A 21,368-nucleotide genomic window follows, 5' to 3' on the forward strand; every position below is an offset into this window, starting at 1 on the left:
TATGGAATTCTTGCTGCATCTTTTGGGATGTTTGTATATCTGTGTGGGGGGCGGGGGCTGGTGGTTGAGGTCTGTGCGTATGTAATGTAAACATAAAGATTGAGGCATTCCTTATAGACAGAAGCATTTTAACCCCAGATCCTAATATCACGAGAACTGGTATAAATAACCACCATCTTAAATAGGGGCAGTAACATCCAAGGCCTCACCTGATCACTAATATTGAATTAGAATATTTTACGTTGCTTTCCTAATGCCTTATCATTATAATCCTAACAGCTCTCATGCCCATATACTGAAAATAGCTTTAAAAACTTGCTGAAAAGCATGAATATTAAGTAGTACTTAGAGAGTAGCTATTGCACCTCGTTAAAGTTATGGAATTAAACTATTTAAACACCTTTGTTAAGTTTTACTGAATTTTCTCATGTGAAGCTGATTATTCTGTATGGAATACTTAAAAACTATCGTCACTACATCATGTTGTACCTAAGATTTATACATAAATTCTAAAATGTTTTGGCTTCCAGATGTAATAGAAATTTGTACACTTTACTGGTCTTCAAATTTGACACCTGATGCAATAATTTTGTGGATTCTGAGACCTTCATACATATATTCTTCAGAAGATAGATCTAATGTTATTTATGATGTCAAGGCCTTGTACATTTTTTTCCACCAGGGCCTATTTATTTTGCTTAGGTTCTGGCAAAGACCGCTAATCAAAGCCAGGCATTTGTACACTTCCTTGCAAAATACAGCTTTAGCAAGAACTCCCCCCAACCCCCATTACCCTAGATATATGATCAGGTTCCTCATCTTCCACCATCCCCAAGGTGATGTCTGATCACCCTGGCCTGTCTTCAGCAAGAATACTGCTAGGTTGGTTTAGCCAAAATCTCCCTTACCCCTAATGTTTCCTCTTAGCAATTTTCCATCCACTGACCCTCACCTTTTTCCTTGGCTAAAGTTCCCACTTGCCTACTCTTAATATGAAATTGAGCCCAATCTCTCTACCCCCTGCAAAATTCAACTGCAATGATCCTATCTACACCTACCTCAATGGTCCTGAATAAAATCTGCCTAACCATCTTTAACAAGTTTCATGAATAATTTTTTCTTTAAGGCATGCTGTATGTCCCAAGGAAGCCTAGGATAAAAATTAGAGGACTTGAGTCTATTAGAAACTATACATCAAATACATGTCCTATAAAAAAAATTGTTTTCAAGTTGCAAATCCAGTATATTATTTGTATGCATGGTATTTTTAATAGAGTCCCTTATTTTGTGACAAATTGTTGCTGAGTTCCCCAAATATTGCAACTTTTAATTTTGGCAGGTTTTTTTTTTTGTGTGTGTGTAGTGAAAAGCGATTTTTCTTTTTTTTCCTTCCTCTCTTAGCCCTTTTTAGGAATCCTTTTTAGGAATCTTCCCTGAGCTTCCTGCCGGCTTTAAGCCTCGTCTATTTCCCCCATGCCTGAGTACTGGACCAACACTTGGTAAGAATTTGGCTCTGGGGAGTGCTAGGTTGAGTGACAAATGGATGAGGATGAAGGTTTTATTGAAGCATCTGAACCGCATTTAATTTTCCGTGTTGCTTTATTTGTTCCTTCTAGCCCTCAGGATATTGAATTTTGTGGGCTCGGGTTGGGTCGCTGGTACTTCAGGCGTTTAGTAATACGAAACAATCTGCTTCTCCCGTTAGAATAATATTCTCATTTATATTAACGGCGGCTTACTCCAAACTGCTTTACATAGCATTTTTCTAAACCTCCTGAACGAACGCATTTTCCCGTTGAGCACTGGCACTGCTTCAGCGGCCTCTGCCGACCTCCTGGCTTGGCAACCTGCACCCCGCTCCACAAGAACCAAGCCTGACCCAGCGTGGCCTTGAGCGCCGCCGCCTCGCCAGACCCTCTCTCCCGCTTTCCCTCCCACCGCCCGGGATCCAGCTTCCCTCCTGCCGCCTCAGCCGTCAGCGACAGCGACACCCTCTTCTCCCCTCCCGCGGCTCCCCGCGCCAGGTCGCCGCGCCAGACAGCGGGTAACCGCCGCCTCCGCTGGGGCATCCCGACTCCATAGGCCTAACGCGCTCCAGACACCTGCCTCTCACTGGCCACCGCCGCTGCCCCTCACCCGGCAGCCCCCTCGGCAATTGGCCCCCGGCCGTCCCTCGTCATCCTCGGCCTCGCCTCGAGTCCCGCCTCCGTCGCCAGGTCATTTAAGTTTATCACAAATAAATAAATAAAGGAGGAAATAGAAATGCGTAGAAAGTAAAAGCAGTTAGGAGGGGGCGGGGGCCTGGAGAAAAAGAGGGGGCGCGGCGGAGGTTAGACAACCAAACTTGATCGTGTCTGTGTTGACCAATCACAACTCACTCTAGTCCGGTCTGACGGGCTCTCTCAACCAATAGCCTCCCACCTCTCGGATCACTGAACAACGAGATATGACTGACCTCTCCAGAGTGGACGAAGGTGCGGCGGGGTGAGGGGGGGGAGTGGGAAGACTGCTGACCAATCGCCTGTTAACAGTTCTCGGAGCGAAGTTTCCGTGCTCCAATGGGTGTCTGAGATAGCGGATTGGGCCTCTTCTAGCCCAATCGAAGCTGGTAGAGATGAGGGAAGAGGCAGATGGGGGCGGGGACAGGTGAGGGGAGGAGGAAGAGTGTATTTTGTTTATGGGCGGCAACCTCATGAGGGGCGTCCCATTCTTATTGGCTCACTGAAGCCAAGAGTGGCGTGAGGGCAACCCAATAGCAGGAAAAGATAGAGGGTTCGCGGCGTGAGGCGCCCAATGTGGGCCTTCTGCCGAAGAAGTAGGGGCGGGGGGAAGTTTAGGAGTTGAGGAAAGAAGATTAAAGAGCGCGAGGAGGTAACGCCAAAAACTCTAATTTGTTGTGGGGCGGGCTGGAGGGAGGGGTGTGTGCGTGCTGTGGGGGACGGGGCGTCTGCAAGGCGCTTGGAGTGGGGGGCGGTGGGACGGGAAAGGAGGCGCGCGGGGTGGGGTTGGGGGAGCGAGTTAGAGTGGCGAGCCCGCGGGCTCTTGGCCGGCCGAGCGCGCGCCCCCTCCCCCGAGCGCCCGCCCCCCCTCCCCGGCGGCCCCTTCCCCCGAGCGCCCCTCCTCGCGCCGGGCGGCGGCGGTGGCCTCGCCTGACCCGGCGCGGAGGGAGGGAACGCGGGAGGGTCCCGGGTTCCAGGATCGGGCGGGGCGTCCCGCAGCTGGAAACGTGTCTTCTGCCTTCTTTCTACTCCCCGCGTCTGGAGCTGCCGCTACCAAGAAGAGGAGCTGAGGGGGACTAGCCGGGGCTCAGGAGCTGCTAGAGGCGCCCGCTTGTCTTCCGCCCCCTCCCTTCTCGCCCTTCCCCGCTTGCCGTGGCTCTGGCGGTATCTGGAGCGTCTTCAGAGAACTGGGGGGCGGGAGGGGTCCTGGCCCAGAGCCGCTGGACGCCCCTCCAGACGCCGGAGCTAACGGCCGCCGCCTGCTTCGCTGCTACGACTGTAGAGAAGGGGGCATGGGAAGGGAAGACAGCTTTCCTTCTTTCTCTCCTCCTTTGGGCCCCTTTGGAAACATTAAAAAATGTTTACGCTTTTTCCATAGCTGAGAGAAAACGGTTGGAAGCTTTTTGAAAGTTTAAAAGAAATGCACTCTCCTTTACATTGTTTAATGCATTACTGTCCGTGTGGCTTTCTGGTCTTCTCCCACCATCCGCCCCACGCCCTGCCCTCCTGAAGCTGTTAGCCTTTTTAAGGATGCTGAAGAGGCAGGAGGCAGGGATTTTCTAAAAGGTGTATTGATAAACACACTTGTACAAACATATGCTAGGCACACACATAAACGATAAACATTCGCGAAAAACACAATATGGCGTACAGCTACACTAACTAGCGCGGTAATCCGCTGATCTCTTAACCCAACCCAGTTGAATGGGGTCAGTAGCAGGATGACAGTTCTCCAGTAAAAATCTGAATGAAACAGGAAGTAATTTGGAAGCAGCCCGCGGGTAAAGTACTGTCCTCACATCAGCATTGGCCCAAGCTAAGTTGAATTTGTGAATCTTCTAGTCATGTGAAAATTGTCTTAACTGCTTCTTACCATTAAAAATACCAAAATGTTGCTCCAGTGGAATTTTCTCACTGCGTGGTCATGTTTAAATTTCAGCTAAGAAAATTAAGAGACCACTCATTCCCCCAATGTTTTCAAGCAAGCTCTGTTCTAAAGTTAGTATTCTTAACTTGTCGCTATTGAAAGTTTTAAAACATGAATTATAAGGACCGTTTTGTAAATACATTCTCTAGCTTTACACATTGAATAATCAGTTACCGTCGACAAATTCATAAATGGTTTACTTTCTTACCTGTTGCTCCTAATCCCACGCACCCTTTGCTATCGCTTGGGAATCGTTAAAATACACCCTTCTACCCCATCACACCCCCACGTATAAATTTGACCAGTCCGATTTTGGCTACGATTTGCATTTCTGTATTTCTTGGAAAAGAACATCAGCAAGAACAATTTACACTGTTTTTTTGTTTTTTGTTTTTTTTTAATGCCCTTGTTTGCTCTTTGTCCTTCTTAATCAGAATGTATCAAAGTTGATGCACATATAGTGCATGGTAATACCATTCACTGTGCCCTCTTGGAAGTAGTTTTCTCTCAAGAAAGTTTTTGGTATTGTCCTTGAAGAATTGCTGATGTTATTCATTGCTTAGCGCTCAAGGTTTAATTCTTAAGGTTGGGGATGTGATTTCCATTGAGCTCAATTTTGGAGGGCTTTAGCCTTGAGAATACATCATGCGCAAACAGTGAGGAGAGGAAAAAAAGTGAGTTTTCTAGAAATATAATTATCTGCTCAGTGAGTCCAGCAGTTGGGTATTTTTGGTTTTGTGATTTCAGATCTCACAGACCAGTGGAATAAAGGCCTTTTGCATATGAAGATCAGGTGACAAGTTAACTGGCTACCAGCCTCCAAAGCAATACGCCCTTTCATGGTGAGGTCCCAATTTTAACAGACTAAAGAAAGAAGTTTAAGACTAAAAGTTGTCAAATTTTATCCATTTTTAGGAAGAATTCTTTATGCTTACCTGTTTAGTTCATTTAAGATGCCAGTATTTTGAAATAACTACTATACCAAGAAAACACAGGTATAGTTAATGTGTACACCCGCTACTAGCAACTAGCTACTGAAAAACAATATGAGTTTAAGTGGAGTACTAGAGGAAAGAACAACTTACATGTGAGGGTTGTAATTTTGGTGTGTGTGTGTGTGTGTGGTAGGGGGAGGAGGGGTATTGTTCAGAACGACTAGTTGATGTGTTGCCAGTGTCCTAAGTAAAGTCAGGAAGTTTTTGAGACCCATACATATACAATTGCTCTTGCTGTCAAATTAACATGACTTTTGACTACTTGGTATAGGAATAAAATCCAAGGAAAAAGCCATTTTAAATGAATTACTTTTATCTCAGTAGTCAGTTTTCAGAAGACTTTCCAACCAAATTGGAATTCCTAGAAAAAATTAGGTCATTTTAGAAGAACAATAAAAGATACAACTAAGTTCCTATAGAGGATCTAAAATTTATAAACTAATTACAAATTATTCGAAATACCTTAGAATAAGTGGTAAGAAGAGATTCTTTAAAACATTTGGAATACAGAAGTGGAGCTTGATGGGCTCTGATTTATTCTCTGAAATAATTTTTTTTCTGAAATGGATTTTTAAATTCATCAAATTGTTCTAGACACTGTTCTAGATACTTGGGATGTAAAAGTGAACAAGGGATCAAATTACCCATGTGGAGTTTACATTCTAATGTCGCATACACTTTGGGTACTTCAGATTGCTAGAAGAAGGTATTTTGGGATGAAACTTTAAAACCTAGCTGTTTTCTCATTTGGGGGAATATGATTTGAAAAAGCTTAGAGAAGTTCGAGGGGCAGGGAGGTTTTACCAATTGCCAACGATAAGAAAGGAAGAGCTTACTGTATTTCTTATTTGTACCCTTTGTTATTGTCATGAAATATTCTCCATACGTTTCAGTAGGTCTTTTAACAGACAGGGGTTTTATTTTTTCGTAATTTTAAGCTTGCCTTTGAAATAAATAAAATGTTATTTTATATTAAAAAAATTCTGTGTCTTGGAATTTACTGTAAAATTCCTGTGGAGCTTTTGTCTTGTTAGCAAATTGTGGTAAACATAAGCTAGAATATCTTAATTTGTTTAGTTAGAATTTGTTTTAAGAATATGTCTGAAAAATCAAGTGCCTAAATCTTTTACAGTTGTGGTTTTATCAAGAGAAGGTGGAAATTTGTAATTAATTTATAGGTGACTTTAAAAAGAGAAAAAGAGAGAGGCCTGCAAAAAATGCATTGTTATTTAAACCTTTCTTTCAAACTACAAAAGCATTTGATTGGCACTTCTCTGATTTAATAGACCATTTGTAATGCAAGAGGAACATTACAGAGTATTTTAGTATTACTTTAATCATTTAGTCTGTAGGTGTAAAAATCCTAGGTTTCTAACTGAAGGAAACTTGGTGCCTGGTTAAGGGAGTATATGATTTTGAAGCTGAGTTTGTTGCTTCAAGTAGTGGGTGTCTCATCTTTCCAAAACCTAGTTCATACTTCTCAAATAACAAGTTCTTATTTTCGTTATTTTTCTCTATCACAGTGAGTTTTATTTTGTTAGTCAAGTATGAGTTCAGTTCTTAAGTGGCATGATTTTTTTTTTTTTTTTTTTTACACACAATCCTCCTACCTACAGTCCTCCCATCCCCTGCTGTAAAGGGCTTGAATCTATACCTACACTAGATCTCTATGCTAATTTGTAGCATAATCAACTCTTCTAAAAAAGGTACATATTAATGCACTTTAGAGAACTTTGAGATTGCCTGTGGCTATTTGAGTACAGACCAGGCAGCGTCTGAAAGCTACAAATAGGAAGGTTTAGGATGAAAAGCAGAGACTGTAACTAATAGAATATATTGTTTTAGCTGAAATCTTTTTTAAAAAGCAAAGTGAAAGAATGGTTAATAGAATGTTAAAAATTAAGAACTTTTCCTAATTCTAGTAAGGATGGTTGATCAATGTGTCCTTCTGTGCATGTAAGTATGTATTTATATATGATCAGTTTTTGAATAAAGACATATTTCATTACTGGATAAATGATTCCAGTCCTGCCTTGTGTTCCTTGACATGGAAGGCATTCAAAGTTCCCAGGTGATTTTGTTTAACATACTCTGTTACTTACCAAACCTTTGCTCCGAGCAACATAGAAATACAAGCTAATTAAATCTTTGGAAATTTTGTAATAATTTTGGATTAAAATTTATTTTGGGAAGTTTTTTTAAAGCATGATTACTAAGCAGCACATAAAATGAATGAAATCTAAAGTGAAATCTAAACTGGATCCACATAATAAGATAGTTGAGAGTTGCAAAAGGGGTATTCATAGAGTAAAAGATAAAGTCTTGACGTCAAATTTCTATAGTAATAAAATAAAGACTAATTAATATTCATATTTTTAAGGTAAGTGTAAGTATGTGTACAGTGCATTTTAAGTCAAAATTTGGGGTGTTATTGGCTAGACACAGTCATTTCTTTGCCAGAGATACTAGACTGTATGAAGGCTACCCATCTGTCAAGAGATAGAGACAAAGAAAGGTTTAATATACTAGCCCAAAATTTCCACAAACTTGTTTTGAATTGTATTGTCATTTTGTTTTGGCCTTCATATTCTGTGTTGAATATGCACTGGGTCAGTCACCCCACTTTGTTTTATGAACAGACTATTCAAGGTTTAGATAAGGTTACTGTCGCAGCTGATGTGATCTAGAGGCAAGATAAAATGTTTTGATTTTGCTTTCATGTAATGATTAAAAACTCACAAGTGGACCACCCATTAGCAGTTATACAAGTGACTTCAAGCACACTTATTTTCACCTGCCCATTCTGAATTTTGGGTGTCTTAATTCTTTTGCTTTGTGTATTCAAGCCTCATAATTCAAACCCATTCCTGAGCTATTGGGGGTGGGGGGATGGAGGGAAGTAGCAACGGGAAATCCAGATTGCCTGTTTTAGGTACAATATGGTTTGATGTGAAAGTGAAACAGCAGATTGGTAAGAAACTTTAGTTTCAAACAAATATAAACTAGTTTATTTAGTGAAGTCATACACAAAACAGTAGTCTCTATTGACAGGACAACTTTTTTTTTCCAGTAACTTCCGCATCATGAAGTCACCATGGTTCTTTGGGCCAGCAGACTGTTTCTAAGGCATCATATAAGAAAAAGAAGCCCTAATATTGCTGATTTTAATGATATACTTAGATGTGGCAGGCCAAGGAATTATTTATAGCAGTGCTAATTATATCAATAAAAATAGCAATATTAATACTGTGAGTGTCAAAATCCATTCTTGACAGTATGAGGTAAATAGAACTATAGTCAAACAAAGCAACCAGCCTGTCTCTACTGTCAGCTCATGAATACGCACTTCAGGAAAAATATACACACAGTTTAGAGAATTAAGTGTACTGATTTAATCTCTTTTTCAATTACTTTTGACCTTTTTTTAAAAAAAGATGTTCTTTATTTTAAATTCAAACAATATTAACAAGACTTGGATTTTTAGTTTTGAAATTATTGGCAACCATTTTCTTACTGTCATTAGTAAGTTTCTAGAGACTTATTTATTTATATATGGTTAAGTACTTTATAAATTATCAGAAATTCATTTTCTTTGTACCCCCATTTTTGGGACACAAATTACCATCACAAAAGGAACCTCTAACAATTTACAAAATGAAACAATACAAAACAAAACAAACCCTACCACTACCATACATGTACACACAACCATAAATCTCTGGCTTCCTTTAGGCATTAAAAGAATATCCTTTTCCATGGTTTTGATTTAAGAAAGAGCATAAATTTTCTTTGTAGCTGTTTTTACTTCTAGTCAGTTTTTACAATTTTATGTTATTTTAAACTTATTTTCTTAGGAATATAAAATCCAGTAAGTAGAAGTCATTAAATCCAATGGTTTTTAGCTTGAGGGGACATCTAACTTATCAGCCAATCCCTCATATATTTGATTTAATTCTTTCATTTTATTGCACATTGTCAAAAATTTCAGATGTAGAGATTGGAAATATTGTTTTTGGTATAATGTTACAAGCAACTAGTTGTATGATCTTAGGCATTTCACATAATTTGTTTGGATCTCTGCCTTAGCTTCCTTCATCTTCAGGGTCCCTTTCAGCTCTAATAATATGAGTATCTTTCTTTTGATACTTGAGTCTTTATTTTAGCTTCAGATAACGTGACTGGATGTGATGTGCAGGGGGCACCAGGAAAGAGTATATGTAAAATATTCGACTTTGCTTTTTACTTTCAGTCCTGGATAAAAGTTTCATTTTAATGATACTTGCTTTCAAACATAGCATAGTAGTACAAGAGCCACAATATTAAGTACTGATAATCTTTTATAGTTGGTAACTGTAATGTCTGTTAGTTTACATAAATTTTTACCAGCTCACCTTCACTCATGTAGATATATTGGTAATAGAATTTATAAACATGATTCTTTGCATTTTACTCTGCATAAAGTTGCTTAACTGGAGAAAGCAGGTAATAATAGAATTAATTAACTCAGAGTTGTGTTCTAATTCTATAAAATATATGGATAGATAGATATATTCGAAGAAAAAGGTAAACTTGGTTTTTGTGCCTAATTTTTAAAGCAAAAAATAAATATACTTCGAGTAATCAGGAGCCATCTCCATATAGATCTTATAAAATTGGTAATTTTTAACTGCTGCATTTGATTTTGATCCTACATTATATCCATCCAGGGATAGATTTACATAGGAGGACTGATAAGATAGACAAAGTTGACTCTGTTTTGATGAAGAATAGTGGGAAGAATCTGAAACAAACTGCATGCAATTTGTGTGTACCTACTTGTAGGTATTTATTTAATGATGACCTCAAAGTTTTCATTTAGAATTTCACTCTCAGTTTCTTTTTAATTGACTCACATTCCTTTTGCTAGTATGAATGGTAGTGAGAGGCTCAAAACCGTCAAATCCTTTACCTATTCACAAATGGAAACAGCTATCTGGAGAAAGCTATATAATCCTTGGTTCCTTCCCCTTCCATATACATATCCATCGTTCTTGATACTGCTCATAACATTTTATAAATTACCTCATAGACGGAATATACAGCAAACGTGACAATATATTAGATAATGCTAAGCTATTTGGGAGAAATGGCAAGAAAAATTTTAGATCAACCATAGGGCAAAAAAGGTGGTATGAGTGCTTCAATGCATGCAAATAAGGGGGAAAAAACATTCTAAGAGATATTTAGAAGGGAAGCTGATTTTAGACTATAAGTTAACTGAAACCCAGCACATGTACTGAGGAATTAATGTAGACCCTTTTCTAAAGGCATTGGTACCAAAAACACTGGCAAAATTATTGGTTGTAAGCATAGTGAAAGAAAATAAAATACATTCTGTTCTTGTACTAAACAACAGTAGCCAACATGTATGAGCACTTAACTCTGTACCAGACATTGGTTATATCTGAATTTTTTTCAGTTAATTTCATAATCCTATGAGATAGGCACTTTTATTATGTCATTTTTAAAGATAAGCTAAGACTCAGAAAGGTTAAATAACTTATTCAAAGTCACACAGCTAGTATATAACAGTTGGGAATTCAAACTCAAGTCCAATTCTAGAAAACCTAAGCTCTTAATCACCACCTCATCATGCCTCTCTTCTGGGACCATTTTCACTTAGTACTCGCCCTGATTAATACTGGTAATTTTATTTCAAGAAAGGCATAGTGGATTTGGAGAAGGTTCCAGAGAAAGGCACAAAGTGAAAGAGCTTAAGTGGGAGGAATGGTTGCTATGGTAAAGTTTGTTTTTAAAATTTAACCCTTCAGTCTAGAAGTACAACTCCTGTGAGGGAGTTTATCTGAAGGTTTTAACAGAGGATGGACTGGGTAGCCACTGCCTGATTTGGTTGGATGGACAACAGTGGAGCTGGGTAACAGATGTCAAAGCAGATGGAGGAAATCATGAGTAGGAACAGGTCAAAGAGAGCTTTAGATACTGGCAGTACTGGGAAGGCAGAGGTCGAAAAGGAGACCTAAATCTAACAGGTTGAGTAACCAAGAATCGGGATCATGCAGAAAAAAAGGGTGAGGCAGAACAGAAACAGAATATATTCACAACTTTGGTGAATCCTACTGACTTTGAAAGGCCCTAACATTTATTGTTTGTTGTTTGCACCCTTAGATTTGTTTCAGAACCAACAGCTGGCTTAAATAGGGGCCACCTAGAGCCTGGGATACAAAGACTGCTATGGTTTTGGCACAAAAAACATGATCATCAATACTAACTTAGAATTAGGCAGTAAGTTTAGATGCATTACAAAGAAATGCAATTTAGCACAGAAACCTATGTGATAAACCTGAGAATATCTGTCATTTATTGAGTACCCGCTGTGTACCATTCAATTCTGAAATCACTGTTTCTGGGGGGCATTTATAGTACAAGTTACCGTCTGCTGTCCAGTTTTCAAATATAAGAAAACATCTGCTAGCTTTTCTGAGGATTTGATGGGTAAAACAAATTATACCTTAATTTTATTTCATTTCATTTCGTAATTTAGCTTTTGATATCTCCTCTTCCCACATTCATGGAGCCAGGCTCTACCAGGCTTAAGGTGGAATAGAGTGTAGACTTCTCTTATGTAAACTTTTCCTTCAATTGTCGCTATACTGAAAGAAAGGTTCAATTTTATTTGATAGGATAAATGCATTTCTATCAGAGTAATCAGTTCAAATGATCAGTCCAGGTAAAGTCAGTGTACATGAGTTTGGATTATATTTATGATTGCCAGCATGAGTTAATGAAAAGGGAATTATATAAGCTTTTAAAGTGAATTTTTGTTATTTCAAATAATTTTAATGACATCAAACCAAATACAAACAGATGTGTATGCCATGTGTACATACTCATACCCTTTTTCTACAAGGTACTGGAGACTTCAAAAGTTTTCAAGAGATAATATTCATTGTTGAGCTATATTATGTATATATATAGAGGTGGGGAAGAGTTGGATTGTCTGAATGGAGTCAAAGAATAATGGAATAGCTATACTATCACTTACGTGTCTTCAGTTTTCCTTATTACAATATCTCTGATATTTCCTTCAGACTCTTATTTCTAGTGCATTAGGAAATATATTACAGTAATCATTTTGTATGTTTCAAATTGATACATCACTAATACAATATACTGTGAAGTTAGAAAGATAATCAACATTCAGTTTATGCATGACACCTTTCCCCTTCAGGTTTATCGTCACTGGTACTCTTTTGTTCTCGTTCTTTTGACATCTGGTGGTATCTAGTCTTTTTAACAGCTATGTTGTTTGCATCCTCCCTTCCCTTCATATATCTCACCCTTAGAGAAATACCTTTGAAAACTCACCCTCTCAATAATCTTTCTTGTTCTAGCAAAGGGTTGAGAACAAGGCAATATTATGTTGAAGGGGTGATTTGAGCTGAAAAGTGAACAGGATTCCAGACCTTTCTGATTCAGGTATTTCACATAACAGTTTCAACAGTTGTTATAAAGTGTATTGCTAGAGTGTATAAAAGCCAAAAATAAATGGTTGCTGTTTTTCTGTAATTTTGTGTTATGCATACCTCTGTTTCTATCTGTTATTTGTGTAATGATGAATTTTATTATGCAAAAATGGGTGCATTCATTCTTTGACATTCATCACCCAGGAAAGATAGCATTCAGAATTATACTACACTGAACTGCAGATCCTTAAGGGCAGTACCGTATTTTATTAATCTTTGAAGCCTTAGTGCTTAGCACAGTACCTGGCACACTGGAGGATTCAATGTTGATTAGACTCTTTTGTAGCTGTCCTAGAAAGATTACTTTGATTCTTGCTTACCAGGCTATTCATTCCTTATTTTCTTTTGACTGGTTCAAATTTAGCATTGTTACAATCATTAATACCTATTACAGGGTTTCTCTGTACTTTTCTAAGACCCAAACATTTTTACACATGCTCATGATCTTTTATCCTTTTAGATACTTAATGAAATTCTGTCATGGCAGAAGTTCCAATAAAAAATTATATTTACCGTGATTCAGAAAAGAAATATATCAGATATCGCCCATCAGTGGTAAAGCAAATCTACTACAATCAATTCAGGATATTGTATTGAATAGAGTACACAGAATTACATTACCTAGTGATTCAAGGGTGAAATCCAAATTTCATATCCTATATGATTCCTATCTGGATAGTAGGACAAACAGTCCAGAGTATTTTTGTTTTTTGCACTTGATAGATTGTAATGAGATTTTGAGCATTTTATATGAGCTTCCTAATTCTTAAAAAGATAAGTTCATAAAATTTCACACAATTAAAAAACAGAGCTTTAGATTATTTTACCTTATTATCTAAGTTGTTTAGAAGTCAGTCCAATGAAACACTTTAATGTTATTGACATTATATCCTTAGCTCTTCTAGAAAGCAAAAACGGTAATGGGGCTATGAACAATATGGAGGGTAATGTCATGTAAACCACTGTGTAGGGTGCATGTTTCTTTCCTATATAACAGCTGACATGCTTTTTCATATTTATAAGACCTGCTAGTTAGACAGTGGGAGACTTACATGATCTGCCAAAGTCATAGTTTGTCTCTCTACTAACTGAAGCTATAGCAAATTGATTTGAAGTTGTTTCCAAAACAAAAGATAATTATGTCCTGGGATAATTAAAACTGGGGTCTCTTTAAAGCGTACTTCAAGTGATTAGTAGCTATGGTATATTTTGGAATTTGTATCTAAGAACATAAAGAGAGCATATTGTTGTTTTTGTATATTCAAGAAAATGCTTTCTAAGGAAAGTATTGATTCTTGGAAATAATGATAATGAACTCCCAGACAACCCCAGACCCACATACCTCTCCCCTTTCTCAATATTTTTAAAATTAAGGATTCTGAAAACAAGGTGACCTATGTATGGCCATCTTCCCCTTCACTTCCAATTCCTGACTGTCTTTCTGAATCAAATCGCTACTGAGATCTGTGAACAATTGCTGTGACACCTTGGGCAGAGAAACACTGCTTTGAAAATTTCTACCATCAATTGGGCAAGCAACTAGAGAATAGTACTGAAGTTCAGGGATAAAGATCAGAAAACAGTAGACATTGTAAAGAAGAGCTTGGGCTTCAGAGGTCTGTGAACCAGTATGGGAGAAAGTTAATATCTGACTATTTTATGTATCCAAGTCTCCCCAACAGGCTAAAAAGTCAGAGTAGCTGAATGTGCTTGCTGAGTTTTCTCTGTCCCTGAGGCTGAAAAGAAATTCAGAGATAGGGCAACAGTGATCTACCTCCTCATGCCTTGGCAGGGAACTGGTAGACTGTCTACATTTCTTTTCTCCAAGTGTTATACTTCTGCCTTTTAGGATACTCTAGCAACCAGACCAGAGTTCCAGTGAGTTATCAATGAAAAATAACAATCCATCAAAGGGGAGCCAGTAGTGAGGGAGAGAGGAAGATCAGGCAGGAAAATTAGAGTACATACTCCAAGCAACTAGTACTATTGGCGAAAATAAATGAAACCTGAATTTTGAAATATATTAAGAGCACTTAAGGACATTCAAAGAAAGAACAAAAAAATTTCAGATACTAAGAAAAACACATCTCAATTGAGCGGCTCAGTGGAAAAATCGGAGGAGAACATGGTCACTGTTGAAACATGAGTCAGTGAACTGAAAGACCAAGTGCAAGAAATATATCAAAGTACATAGCACAAATAAAACATGATGAAAATATTGAATAAAAAGGATGAGTCTTGGAGGATAGTTTAGAAATCAAAATGTGAATAATAGGAATTATAGAGGGAGAAATAAGAACAGAAGGAGGAGAGGTATAATAGAAGAAAATTTCTTTGAGTGTAAGAAAGATCAGAGTCTGTGGATTGAAAGGGTTTATTGATTTATGGTCTTGATTGAAAGAAAAGACACAGTTCTGAACTCTAAAAATAAACTGAAACATAAACTCCCAAGTAGAAAGAACAATTTTCTCCTATAAAGAGGAGAATACAAAGTATCATAGAACTTCCTATTTGTAACACAGGAAGCAAGAAGATAGCGGAATGACATCTACAAACTGCAAAAGGAAAATGACTACAGTCCAAGAATCTCAATGCCCAGAAAGTTGTCATTTGCCAGCCAAGGTGAAAGAAATACATTTAGGGAAAACCAAGAACTCAGAACATATAATTATTCCCCATCCAAGAAAATGCCTGAGGATAGATTATAAGCAAACAACAAATGAACCAGGACAAAGATTTCAAGATGAAAAGGAAAGGAAATAGTGGTAAATAATGAGCATTTGTATATAATTGTGTGTGTGTGTGTGAGTGTGTGTTGTGTGTATAATTTCATTTAAGAGATGAAGATAGATGGCTAGTAAATGTGTAATAAAATAGACAATTTCAGACTTTTGAAATAAAAGGATCATACTTATGTAAAGAAAATTTTTAATGTACTAAAACTGTCTTTTCAACACTTAGTTGATGGAGGGAGTAGACAGGAGGAATGTAAAAAAGGAAAATGAGTGGTGGGAGTTGAGAGGAGGAAGAAAAGAGGAGAAAAGTGAATGTATCCTAAAGATCTCATTTATTTAGGAGAAAGGGGTGGAGGATAGAACCTCTTGGTGGGGAAAAAAATTGTCTTAGATAGATAGAAAAATAGATACATGAAAAAAAATATATATATACATCTGTTAATTAGAGTAGAGAAAGGGAAGGTTAGCATGATAGAACATCATGTAGAACTTTCATAGCAGCAAGGAGAAAATATAATGCAGAGCCACTTGATCAAACAAAAAAATATGGAAAAGGAAAATAAGGAAACAATAATGTAAGATTAAAAATAAATATAAGTAATTGGAAGATATAAAATTAGGCACATTATTACATTTAATGTAATGGACTAAATTCTCCCATTAAGAAAACAGATGTCAGATTGAATTTAAAAACATAAGCCACTCAAATTATATTACAAGAAAAACACCTGTGTCAAAATTATAAAGAAATGTTGTTTGTAAAATGGTGGACATAAAAGACATCAGGCAAAGGCAAACAAAAGGAAAACAGAGAAACATGAGTGATAGCATTGATATCAAAAAGGGGCACTGTAATGATGAAAGGCATAGTTTATGAAGAGAATAACCACATAACTGTATACAGCAGGCTTATTTAAAGTAGATAAGTATGTTAAGTAAAGACTATTGGAAAAGTCTAGACAGCTCTGTTAAACACATGCAAACAATGACTAAGAGAAATGGAATACTATAACTCAGAAGCAATATATTTGTAGTATCTGATATTCTTGAAATACTTTTAAACATCTCTGTGCTTGGCCGCAAAGAAAACTTTATAAATTTTAGAAAGCAGAGATTTTGCAAGCACATCCTCTGATGATTATAAGCTAGTATAATTAGAATTTTGGAAGTTTTCTAAAAGGTGACAAAAAATTATTAATTATTTAGAAATTAAAGAGAACACTCCTAGATAACTCTTGGATAAAGAAGAAGTCATTTGGAAAACAATGAAAAAGAGAATATTTTATGTAAAAACCTATTGAAAACAGGTAAAGAGATTGTCGGAGTAGAGTTGATAGCCTTAAAGGCCTTCATTATTAAGATGGAAAATAAAGGATTATCTAGTAACTTTAAGAAATTAGAATAAACACTAATATGAGAGAATAAAAGGAAATTAATTTTTTAAAATATGAAATTAATGAAATGGGAAACAAAATGTAATAAAAAATCAATCTAAAAGCTGGCTCTTTCAAAAGACTTAATATAATACATAAACTCCTTGGGAAGATGAAAAAGCAAAAAAGAAAATGAGGCCAGTAATTCCACTCTGAAGTGGAAGAAAATTGAAAGCATATGTTCACTTAAAACTTGTACACAGATGTTCATAGCAGCAGTTTCATTATAGCCAAAAAGTGGAAGAAACTCAAATCAAAGAAACTCTCCATCAACTAATAAATGGATAAATAAAAATGTGGTGTATGCATACAATAGAGTATTATTCAGCCATGAAAAGAAATGACGTACTGATACATGCTACAACATGGATGAAACATGAAAACACTATGCTAAGTGAAAGATGTCAGACACAAAAGGCCACATATTGTAAGATTCCATTTATGTGAGATGTCCAAAATAGGCAAATCCATAGAGACAGAAAGTAGATTAGTGGCTGTCAGTGCTGGAGGAAGGGAAGATGGGGAGTGACTGTTTAATGGGTATAGGATTTCCTTGTTCTGGAACTAGATAGTTGGTGATGTTTATACAACGTTTTGAATGTACTAAAAGCAACCACAGAGTATACTCTAAAATGGTTAAAATGGTGAAGTTTTTGTTATATGAATTTTATGCTAATAATAATAAAGATAACAAACAAGAAATTGAGCAAAAATAGATACTAGTTAGGGATGAAAAAACTGGAAGGTTTGACAAAACTGAAAGGTAAAGAAAAGAAATCTAATGCAACTCTATGGCAATAATTTTGAAACCCATGAGAAACAGAACATGATATGGTCAAATGCAAATTATAAATATCGGCCTAAGAAGAAGTAGAAAACGGATACCTATTAATACTGAAGAAATTGGAAAGCTAACCACATGTGATCACTTAAACTTAAAGAAATAACTAATTTTGATATAATTTAAATTATGCTAGGCCATTGAAAAATAATGAAATATTTTCTAATTTCATTTAATATCTAACTGATAAAAATTGTACAGAAATAAATTATAGTTCAATCTCACTTATGAAAGAAATGCAAAATTTCTATATAGAATGCAGATTAGCAAATAGTATCAGCATGAATTAAAAGAGTAATATACTAGGACCTAGAATTTTCCTTTTTTCTTTTTAAGTAGGAATTCAAGCATGATTCAACAACAGGAAATATATCAATATCGTTCATTACATCATCAAGTTAAAGGGAAAAATTATACATTCGTCTTCAATAAGATGGCTTAAATATAATAGTTTCATTCACAGCCAACAGAAAATATAATCTGAAATAGTTAAATCTTAAAAATATTTCTATTAATATCAGATACTAGACAAGTAATTATTTATCACAATTATTTAACATTAAGTAGGGAGCTTTAGCAAATATAATAGTCAAAGGTATAAATAACACTAACATTTGTAGAGACTAACTTAACATGTCTTTTGGCTGATATCAGACCTAAAAATTTTAGAACTCTAGTTTAAAAATCTAGAAAAATTAGTAAGATAAATTAAAAAGGTAGTTGGATAGAAAATAATTAGATGAAAATTGATAACTTTTCTCTGGAAGTAATAGGCATCTAGGAACCTTTTTTCCCCAACAGGAAAAAATTATTTAATTTTCCATAGAAACACAAATTATAAAATGCTTATTAATAAAATTACCAAGAATAATATAGGACCTGTATGTAAAAAAGAGATACTATTTAAAGACATAAAACAAGATCTGATTAAAGGATGCACAAATTATGTTTTTGTATGGGAAAACAATAGCAAAATGTTAATTTTTCCAAAGTTAATACATTTATTTAATACAATTCCAATTAAATTTTTAGCAGGGATTTTTTTTCTTTTTTGAGTTAGACAATGTTATTTCTAAATTACATAGAAGATTAAGTGCTAAAAAAAAGGCAAGAAAATATGAAAAAGAACAGTGAAGAGGGATTTGCATTATACATAGTAGAACATATTACAAAGCCAGCTAATCAAAACAATATGGTAATAGCATAGGAATAGACAAATAGATCCATTAAATAGATAAGAGAATCCTGAAACAGATGACAGTTTAGTTTGAAAATCATGAATCATTTAATTAATAGAATTGGCATAAAAGATTATTTTGTGGAAAAAAATGGAAGTATATTCTCATTTCGCACATTATACAAAAATCATTTAAGATGAAATGCTTAAATGAAAACAAAACAAAAAACTTGCCAAAAAAAGTCTAGGAGACTATTTATAAAATTTTTTAACAATAGTGAAAATGCAAAAAGTTTAAAATGATTTAACATTGTTGATTGCATAAAAATAAAAAAAACTTTTATATAAAAATAAAAGTTATTAGAAAAATATAGATTTGGAAAAGTATTTATAATTTGACTTTTATTAACATGAAAGGTTAATATCCAAGAGCTCTTAGACAATGCTAAGAAAAAAGTTATGAAACCACCCAATGTAAATGGAAAAGATAATTCACAGTAAAGCAAATTCTATTGGTTAACAAAATAGAAGATGCTCAAATTCACTAGGGAAATTCAAGTTTAAGTAACAGTGATGTAATGTGTGTTAGCATTTAAACTTTCTGTTAGTCTGATGGGTTTAATATTTATTGCCAGTGATGATGTGGCAAAAAGGGACTCTTACTTGTTACTGGTGGAAATGTGCTATGCTTTAACTTTTTTGAAATACAGTCTGGTAACACCTCATATCCTTTGATTGAACAATTTTATTCTTGGGAATATATCCCATAGAAATACAAGTATTGATATTTAGGGCATATGAATTTTTTGGTTTCAAAGTTGTTACAGCTTTTTTGTAGTAGTAAAACTGGGGGGGAAAGTAATTCCATTAATAAGATAATGCTAATAAATAATGGAAATTCATATCATGGATTATAATGCAGTTATTAAAAGATGTGAGTTAAAGATATCTCAGGTGATCTAGAGGAATTTCTGGAGTTATTGATAGTGAAAAGAGCAAGTTATAGAAAAGTATGTGTTGATGTTACATTTTTATAAAATAATGACCAAAATCCCTGAATATGTATTTTGTATGTAAATATCTATATGTGTATATCTGCTTTATAGTAGAGTTACGTATTTGCAAAGGGAGAATATGGAAGGGTGCATACTATGTTGTGAAAATGGATTGCTTTGAATGGGAGGAACTATAGAGGGAGAGAAGCAGAGAGCCAAGCAATAAAAGGAAAAGAAAAATTGCACTAAAAACATGTTCAAAATCCTACTTATGCTTTTTAATAAAATTAAGTACATTTGGCTGTATATGTATTAAGAAGTCAAATTAAAGTGTTTAAAAATATTATGGCTACTTTTGATGGTAATGATTTCATATTTTTCAATATTGGTACCAAGGGTTTTTTTTTATTCTTTTACATTTGCTGTTTATTTAATTTTGTATCACATGCTACTAGAATTTTCTACATGTTCTAAAAAATCTTTAGATAATTGTCTAGCATTTCAGGCCAAATAAACTTAATGATTTACAGTTTGAGATCAAATCAAATTACATGGATCATTCCCATGTCAGGGCTGACATGCAGCTGATATCCCTTAGTAAAAGTTAGGTAGTATGTTTCACTTTGTTCAGTGTTCATTTTCTTTGATTGGTACCTTCTGTGTCAGTTATAAAATATTTCTAATATTACCCCTGTCACTTCACAAATTAATTATAACAACAATTATGAATGAATGGAAGACTTGCACATAGAAGTTGCTTAATAAATAAATACTTTCTGATTGACATAATAGATTTTAAGTAATGAATTTACCAAGGTAATAAAGTGTAGAAATGAAAGCATTCAAGGGTGTTTAAAAATAAGACTAGAAGTCATGATTTCAGGCAAACCATTTGACTCCTGTGTCTCAGAATCTTAATCTTTAAAATAGTGTATTTTCATCACTTATTTCATGCAGTCTTTGAGGATCAAGTGAAGTAATAAATGTTTAAGTGCTTTGAAAAACATAATTCATTGTGCAAAGAATGTTGATGATAATAAAAATCTGAAGGCAGCCATTTTTTACACTTAATGGACATATATTTTGTATATATATACATATATGTATTTCAAGTTGCATGTTTGATGTTAAGCCTCTTGACATATCAGTAATAGAATGTATTACTGATGAAGCTGTCAAAGCCTCAAATGGACAAAACTGGGATCTATGGAAGGTGTGAATATATTTAATTGCTTAAAGTTTAAGATGAGTCTCCAGAATTTCTTTATTTTGCTGGTCATTGAGGGAAATTCTTTATTTAGGTATATCTCCTGATGTCCTCTGTTCTAGTATAGAGATATTAATGTTTTGTGGGAAGTCTGGGCCTTCATCTCATCTGGACATGATAATAATGTTGTGTTGTGTTTTGGCTTAATAAATGGCCTTGGACAGCTAAATACAGTGGTGTAATCTGTTGTTATATTTCATTAGAAATCCTCTCCTTGTAATTTATAGCTGCAGTTAATAGTGACTATAGCATGAAT

The 21,368-nt window shown here is 35.6% G+C and overlaps 1 protein-coding gene across 1 annotated transcript in view; it reads left to right on the plus strand.

Annotated features, from left to right (window-relative positions):
- Nucleotides 1-2,820: 2,820 nt before the first annotated feature.
- The window catches only part of ZBTB20 (zinc finger and BTB domain containing 20), a 785,132-nt gene continuing 766,584 nt past the window's right edge, over nucleotides 2,821-21,368 (plus strand). Inside the window, exons 1-2 of the mRNA XM_036849631.1 lie at nucleotides 2,821-2,871; nucleotides 4,894-4,988. The gene's annotated coding sequence lies outside the window, so the exon portion shown is untranslated. The remainder of the gene's footprint in view (nucleotides 2,872-4,893; nucleotides 4,989-21,368) is intronic.

This window comes from Balaenoptera musculus, chromosome 4 (genome assembly GCF_009873245.2).
Source record: "Balaenoptera musculus isolate JJ_BM4_2016_0621 chromosome 4, mBalMus1.pri.v3, whole genome shotgun sequence".
Classification (NCBI taxonomy): Eukaryota; Metazoa; Chordata; class Mammalia; order Artiodactyla; family Balaenopteridae; genus Balaenoptera; species Balaenoptera musculus.